This window comes from Mya arenaria, chromosome 4 (genome assembly GCF_026914265.1).
Source record: "Mya arenaria isolate MELC-2E11 chromosome 4, ASM2691426v1".
NCBI classification, from domain to species: domain Eukaryota; kingdom Metazoa; phylum Mollusca; class Bivalvia; order Myida; family Myidae; genus Mya; species Mya arenaria.
The window spans coordinates 57,836,044-57,844,436 of record NC_069125.1 but is presented as its reverse complement, the minus strand read 5'-3'; positions in this window follow the sequence as shown (position 1 = coordinate 57,844,436).

The following is an 8,393-nucleotide window of genomic DNA, read 5'->3' as shown; positions in this document are numbered from 1 at the left end:
AGTAAGTTTCAACTTATTAATTTTACAACAATTGTGAAAATTATATATAACTTTAACTGAAGATATTCCATAAACAAGAGGCCCAAAAGGGCCTATGCTCTACTGGCATGGCTCTTGTGGTCATTTTCAATTCAGAGCATGTACGTTTGAGTAATAGGCAACAAATATATAGTTCACTTTTAGTGTTTTGGTTAGCTGAAAACGCTGCACGTTTAACATCTAAGGACAGGAAGTGTTGTAAGCAGATTAGTTGCATGAACTATTTTAAAATGTGCCAAGTAAAGGTAATCTGAGGGTAAGAAATATTTGCTTTTAAAACTGTACTCATCGTCAAAATTTCATTTCTGTAGCCTTAAAAATAAAAAGTCGGTCAAAGGTCAAAGTCAAGGACATCCGAGGACAACATTAATGCTTGTTTGCAAAACTGTTCACATGGTCAAAATTTCATTACTGTAGCTTTAAAAATTAATAAGTAAGTCAAAAGGGGTGGGGCCAGCTTGTGCCCAAGGGGCATTATTTCAAATGTTTTCAATTGCATCATATGATGCTCCACAAATATCAAAGGTATGGTGGGCCTTGTGGTTTGAAACAAGAATATTTTGAAAATATTTCTTAAATAAGTCTCTAGGAAAATTGTGACACCCAAGGCAGTGCCAGTTTTGACCCAAGAGGCATAATTTGAACAACCACTTGCGGGACAATATCCGGGGGGGGGAGTAATGATCCCAGGGGCATTATTTGAACAAACCTTCACAAGCAATTGCGAATTTACATGTACACTTTGCTAAAAATATACTTCGCTCATGTAGTCTTTGCTAAAAATAGACATAGCTTAAAATTGCATTTTTTATACTTTCAAGAACCATTATCCAGGCATGCATGGGCAAATCTGACTGGTTTTCAAAAGGAACCGAGTTCTAATGGATATCTAAATACTGTACAAGTTTCATCGAGATAAATCAAAACTGAAGACTGTTTCATGTTCACAAGCAATTGTTTACAGACGAACTGTTTTTTTAATACTTTCAAGGCCCATAATCTAGGCATGCATGGTCGGATCTGGCTGGTTTTCGAAAGAAACCGAGCTCTAATGTATATCTAAATACTGTACAAGTTTCATGATGACTGTATCGTGTTCACAAGCTAGTGTTTACACAATAGCATTGTTTTTATACTATCAAGGGTCATAATCTAGGCATGCATGGGCGGATCTGGCTGGTTTTCGAAAGGAACCGAGCTCTAATGGATATCTAGATAAAGTATCTAGTCTAAGTAAATATTTGTGTTGTAGTATATTCTAACTTTTGGTGAGAACATCAACTGTGTGATCAAGTAGGTGAACACTTACAACAAGATCATTAAAACTTAGTTATTAACTCAAGAATTATGTCTTGCTTTATTGTTGCTCTGCAACTGTGTTAAAAAGTTAGTTTGAAGTTAAATATTAGTTCATTTTATATTTAATTATTCAATATGAGTGACTTGCAACGACTTTGCAAGTAGCTTTTAATGACAAGGTCGTATGCAATGTTGTAACTTCAATTGCAGTCTGGAGGATAATATTTTGTCATATGATATTATTTTAACTTTAAATTCATATTAATTTTCATCAAAACTTGGTCAGCTAACTCTGCACATTCTAGGATCATGTGCATAGAGTTTTAAGATGAGTGTGTAGTATGGAATAAATTGTACATTGTCACTAATATTGAAAGTACAGTTTGTAATGAGTTCTATTTTTAGGGGGTTGACAACTTTGTGCAAACAATTTGTAAAGGAAAATTTCGATACTTGAACTATTTTCAAATTTCTTAGTTTATCTTTTACGTATTCACTAGACAATTTCAAACTACTTTGTTCAACATTTTTGGACTCAATTTTTTACGAGTCTATGGAAGCTTCTGGTGATTTTTATTCACTAGCACCTGAAGTTCTTACGTAAATAATTCAGTGTTCTTGGTGTTCAGGAGGAGTTTTTGTTTGATTTCTTAATCCATTATTCTGCAAGTGTTGAACATTTTGATTGGACTGTTATTGTTAGGTCTATTAGATTTTTCTTTAAGACTGTAGAATATTTTAGATGGAATTGTTCAAGGATTAGTATTTTGTCTTCTGATGTTCAAAGTAAAGTTTTGATGTATTTATCTTCGCCTGATGGACATAATTCTACTTTGTCTGACATAGGTTTATGTATTTCCCCACGTACAATTGATACAACTATTTTCTAGGTCTGTTAGGTGGTCTGAAGGCAGTACCTGGCATTCAGATGCTCTTTATGGGGAGAGTTTTGTTTATGTCGGCCGGAATCCTAAAATTGAAAGCTGTCCGTGTTATTGGTGTGCCTTTCCCTTTATGAGACTGCATCAAACCGTTAACTTGCACAAACTGAATGTCATGTTTTTCCAAAATAATTTTTCAAAGTACGTTCCTTTAAAAAATAGTTAAGCTATTATTCCGAATACGTAGTATGCAATTGTGCTGAATTATAATCATGCGGACACCTTTTAAGGTAGATACTGTGTACGTTCGGCATCAATAATATGGACATGGGTGTGGCGAGCATTTTATTTCAACAACCAGACAGTGGATCCTCATCTGTTGAAGAGCAGATTGAAGGATAACTGTTTTATAATAATTAAAAGTAAGTCTCATGCATACCATGTATTAGACAATAATTACCTTCTGCTCGATGTATAAGACAAAGATATTTTATTGAAATTTATTGTATTTGATCAGCGTTGTGTTGTTAGTTGTGTGACATTTCTTGTGTGTTCCCGTAAGTGTAATAGTGGTATGATGATATGATGACTTATGTATTGATAACACATATTGCCAGGCCATGAACATTTTAAGCTCATCAAAAAAATGCACTAATTCTGAGTTGAGTTTTGCACAATATTGAAGTCGTGAGTAAATAAAATATAAAATAACATTTTGTTATAGCTGGTATCATGCTTATTTGAACAGTATAGCTTCACATGGAATTAAATTTTGATGTTAAAATGTTTGACATTATATCATGATACTACTGCAGTCAATATGATATCAATGATTACCATTGAAAACCAATCATCGACCCGAGAGAAGGTATCAGCTTCATTTGAAGATAACTAAGAATTTATGGTGCAGTGTATAATGTACATGCAAATAATAAAAAATACATATATCAAAATATATGTGTTTAACATTTTAATCATAATAATATTAATTTAATAAAACATTGTTCATTTGGTTTGGTTTTAAAACAAATTTCTAGGTTCAACAAATTCAAAGATCTTAAATGAAAGGCTCAAATCTCTACTCGATGTACTGACTGTACTGGACAGACAGACCACATCCAAAGAAAACCTTGTACCCGGAAAGTCAACTTTTTTTAAAATGGGGTGGGAAATGTTTCCCTCCATAATCATCGCCAGTATGTAAAACATGCATGGCAAAAACGTTGATGTTTTATGCTTTTTCTTAAACCGTTAGTAACGGTTTTAGCCATAAAACATTTAATTTGGAATGGAAATATGAATATCTGCGATTTGATCATTAGTCAGCAGTCTTTCATCACTGGTTAACAGATATTTTTTACAAAAAAGTTGGAAAAACGGTCAATCTGTGAGGAAATTTCCTTGAATGTGAGGAAACTAATTAATAAAGCAAATAATAATAAACTTATAGGTAAACCCCAAGTACTTCAATGATCCAAATACGATTCAGTCATTGAATGAAACTATGAGCATCATACACAGTAGTATGCCTTGTAAAATAAAAGGTTTAAAACTGTGTGAGCAAAGAGTTGCATAATAAATAACAGCATTGTACTAAAACGGGAACAAATAAAGAAAACATTATAAAAAATATAAGAGACATATATTAGCTAATATTTTCTTCCAAATGATTACCGATGTAACCAAAACACTCGGAGTTACGCAAATTCGGTTTAAAGATAATATGAATCTGCAAACTTTTCATAAAATCGAAGGACTGAAAGCTTAGTAGTCAGCCAAAGAAGGTTTTAAAGATAACACGAATCTGCAAATGTTTTATTAAATCAAAGGACTAAAAGCATAGTTTTGTAAGGATTCTATATCGAACCACAAACAGTATTTAATTTGAAAAAAACAACAAAGATAACTTAACTATTTCTTCACCATTTTAAATGAAATAGCGCAGTCTACGCCGCTGAAGGAGCCCCGCCTTCGGTCTATTACCAGAGTTTGATTAAAAGTTTAGTTTCTTAAAACAATTCCACAAACTTTTTCACAATACAGCCGTCTGACGGATCACTGTCAAAACATTATTTTGGAAACAGGTTTGTCGAAATGTTTGATGAAACTATTCACCGTATCAAATTTCGGTAATAAAACAAATGCGCGGCTCTTTAAGCGGCATAGACTGCCTTTAGTTTTATTAAAAATGCTGTTGTAAAAGAAAAGTTATCTTTGATTTAAGTCTTCATTTTAAGCAAAATGTTGCCTTCCGACGTAGCATTTATGACGTAATTTATCACGAGGTACACACACACTGCATATATTTTGTTTCAGGAATTCATCTTCGAAAGCTAGAAGGCAAGTACTTTTTAAAATATTGCTTTTATATCCACGGTTTAAATAAAATCGAAATATGTCATTGAGTCTATCTGCCCAACTACCTGCTGGATACATTTTAAGTTTACGAATTTTCTTAAATATATCACCATCGTGATGATCAATACTATTCGAAATGAGCGATTTAAAACTACTGTTGTACTTTGATATAACATTATAATGACCATTAGCAAATAATAATAAAGTTTTCCTTAATTTATAATAATTATATGAAACCCTGTTTTCAAAGTTTTTCCGTCATAAGTTTACTGCGAGAGCTGATTTTTTTTTACATCTGTATGTATTAGAGCTAATCTTATCAACTGTGCAAGTAAACTAATAAAAATAAAAACGCCATATTATGGTGAACTAAAGGAACATCTCCATCTAAGGTAATTCATTATTTTAAAATTAAAATCATCAAGATTATGATAAAGATTGATACTCAATATATCTTCCTTACTTCGAGTTGCAGATCTAAATAGGATGCTTTAAATCGGATGTATTAGATTTATTAAGTTGCAATTGTGAAGGGTATATCGATTGAATAATATCTGTAAACACAGGATTATCCAAATTTAAAATATCATCAATATATCTAAAAGTGCTACTGAATTTATTAACAAGACCGAGATCTCCAGACTTAGATAATTTCAACATATATTCATTTTCAAAGCAGAAGGTCTGCAAGTAAAGGTGCATAATTGGCACCCATTGGAATGTCAATTGATTGTTTATATAAATATTAGAAAAGAATTATCAAGAACAAATTTTAAAACTTTAATGACATCTGTGTATGTCCAATGACAGATGTCATAGAAGTTTTGACATTTATGTTCAAGCCCAATTGGTTGATATAAGTGGCATTCTTCAAGATACTACCAATCTGCATAACCCCAGTAAAGAGCTGCCATTTTTGTCATCGGAGTACCTAAATATCGAACAGTTTTAATTTGTTATCTATTTATACGTATCCTTTAAAAATTATTGCTACATATTTTGTTTGAATAAATGAATAGTGTATGTTATTTCCAGCTTTATATGTCATTTTTGTCAGTAAACGTTGACGATTTAAGTAATAAGGAATACAGACTGTATCAGAATGCTGTGATTATGGCAAGCATGAAATCATTGACATTTGAACATGAAACACTTTGATTGATAGCAGCATTTGAAATACCGTCGGGTTCTTTGGAAAATGTATCTAAGGCAAGCGTCTATATTGATGAAAATTGATTAAAATCGCAAATAAACCGGTCACGATCGGATAAAACGCTTTAATAACGGGTTTTCCATATTCAGATACTGTTCCGATTTAGGTACTCTCTGAGTAACTTTAAATCAAGTGATGACAGGGTGGGTGTGTTAGCTTATTTATACTCGCACTCGGGCCTTGCCCATTCGGGGAGTGCTCTGTTAAGATTGTTAGTCATTTTATGTTTTTGGAGCATAGTGCACAGACAGAATGTAACCATGGTTAGAGCTACCCTGGTTCTTGAACGTGCACCAGTGTATAGAACTGTCACACGGGACCCCCATTTTACGTCCCTCCCGGGAGACGATTAGTATTTTTTTTAGTGATGCGATGGGGAATCGAACCAGCGACCCCTGGATTGACAGTCAAGTGTGTTACCTCTAGACCACGGATCCGCCACCACGGACAAGTGATGACATTGTCGGACGTGCTCTTTATATCTGTTTTTTATCCGTAAGATGCAAATATGTTATCCAACTGACTACAGTGACAGGGAATAAATATTTCGTATACCGTGCGTTCGAGGAGTGATCCAGACACGTAATGTATTCATAGTTTGATAAAACCATTTGAATAATAAGTCTGAAACACATTTTAAATTTGTCTTTCGAGACACTTAAGCAATACATCCATGCTAGGTTGGGGCTGATGTATTGATTTGACCTGCTAATGTTTACGGTTACGGTATCCTTTTAAGGCTGTTGGTGCATTTGCACAACTTCATACATTTGGATATATTAGGTAAGCATCCTCATGTATAATTCTGTGCATATTTTAGGTTGAGATTTCTAACTTCCATCATTGGTAATGACACCAGGTGGGTCTGAATCAGACAGGGATGCCACGATTTTGTATTGCATGTAAAAGTGTATTTCATGTACTCACGGTTTACTATACATTGATCCAGGTGATAATGAAAATCACCTTAAAGTCTGAATATCTGCCAAGTTACTACACTTGACTTCGTGTATGACACTTGTGTTAGCGTTACAATTTAACTGTTCCAATTCTTTGAAAGATGATTCAAAGCTTCCTTGATTAAAAATTGCTATGATGCATCATCCTAATCGATTACCAGTTATTTGTGAATATTCTTATTAATGAGTTTAATGTTCGCTAGGTGTCCATATAAACATTATCAAGTATTATATATACTACTTATGTATTATATATTTAATGCTAATATGTAATTAGCTGCTGTTGTTTGTTGTTATTATTATGACTTGGTTCGGAAATGGTCCAGGTCGGCCAGTCTTTTATACCCAATCGAAATCCTGAACGCTTCTGAAGGATTTCCGGGCCAGTACGAAAATTTCCGTTGGTCCGAAATTGGTCCGGTCTGGCCAGTATTGATCTCAGATTATACCCAACCTTTTAAGGTCCTGGGTGAGAAATTTGTTAATATTAAAATGTTAAATCTGTGATGGACAGTTTGAATTTGGTCCACTTTACTTTCAACGATGATAAGGGTTTAGGGAGAAAGCGTGAAAAATGGACACGGACGGGCGTTTATCAACGTTGTTAAGAACGTCAATAATGATCGTTTCAAAACTATCCAAATTATGTTATACATCCATGTCTACAGTAGTCACAAATGTTGGGTGTTCACTTAACTTTACAAATGTAGATATACTGACAATACGTAGCGTAGAAGGCCAAGTATCTATATTGTAAGTATGTAATTGTTGCACCCGAGGAGAGCAAATTTGGTCTACAGCCATGGACATTGATTTGACGCAAAAGGCGCCTAATTCGCCATGAGCTTTAATGTGTTCCTGGTTGTGACGACAGACCTTATATAGGATACACTCTTGGAACATCCAAGGAACAAGCACTTGCATCTCAATGTATGATGTCCGGCTTCGACACCTTGATACATCAGTGATTCTTAAATTAACGCACTTTCTTGGGTCATGGAGATACAAAAGCAACACATGGCGTTCTGGCAATGATTGCTAGTTTAATGGATTGTTTTATCCTCCAAACACATCTTATAAACATTGGATTTTATTGATATAACTTTATTTTATTTATTTTCTTCAATTAAAAACACTCCCCCAGCATGTTAATCATTTCCGTTACAAGTTTGTTTTTTGAGATTTTATTACGCTTATATATTTAAAAAACAACAACATATGTTAGGCGTTAATAGACAACACAAAACTATTCAGGAGTTTGCAATCAGTTTTTGATTAATGTAATAGATATATTAAAAATATGGATTTATTTTTCCAATTATAGAACATGTCAAAATTGTATATCATTGCAAATGCATAGTCTATAAATAAGCGTTCTTAGACATTTTTATAGCATGGAGTAAACATGTCGTCATAAAAGCTAAACATATAATGTAGTTTTCAACATCAGATTAAAGTCATTATTATGAATTTGACGTTTTAAGCCGACGTAACGGAAATGATTTCATGTAACGGAAAATTCACGTCGTAACAGAAATGAATAAATCGATCCCCCTTCTTGTTTGTTCTACATTAAATGAAATAGGTGCAATATAAATGTGTGTCGAATACTCTCTAAATTACTAGACTTGCCAGAAATGACAA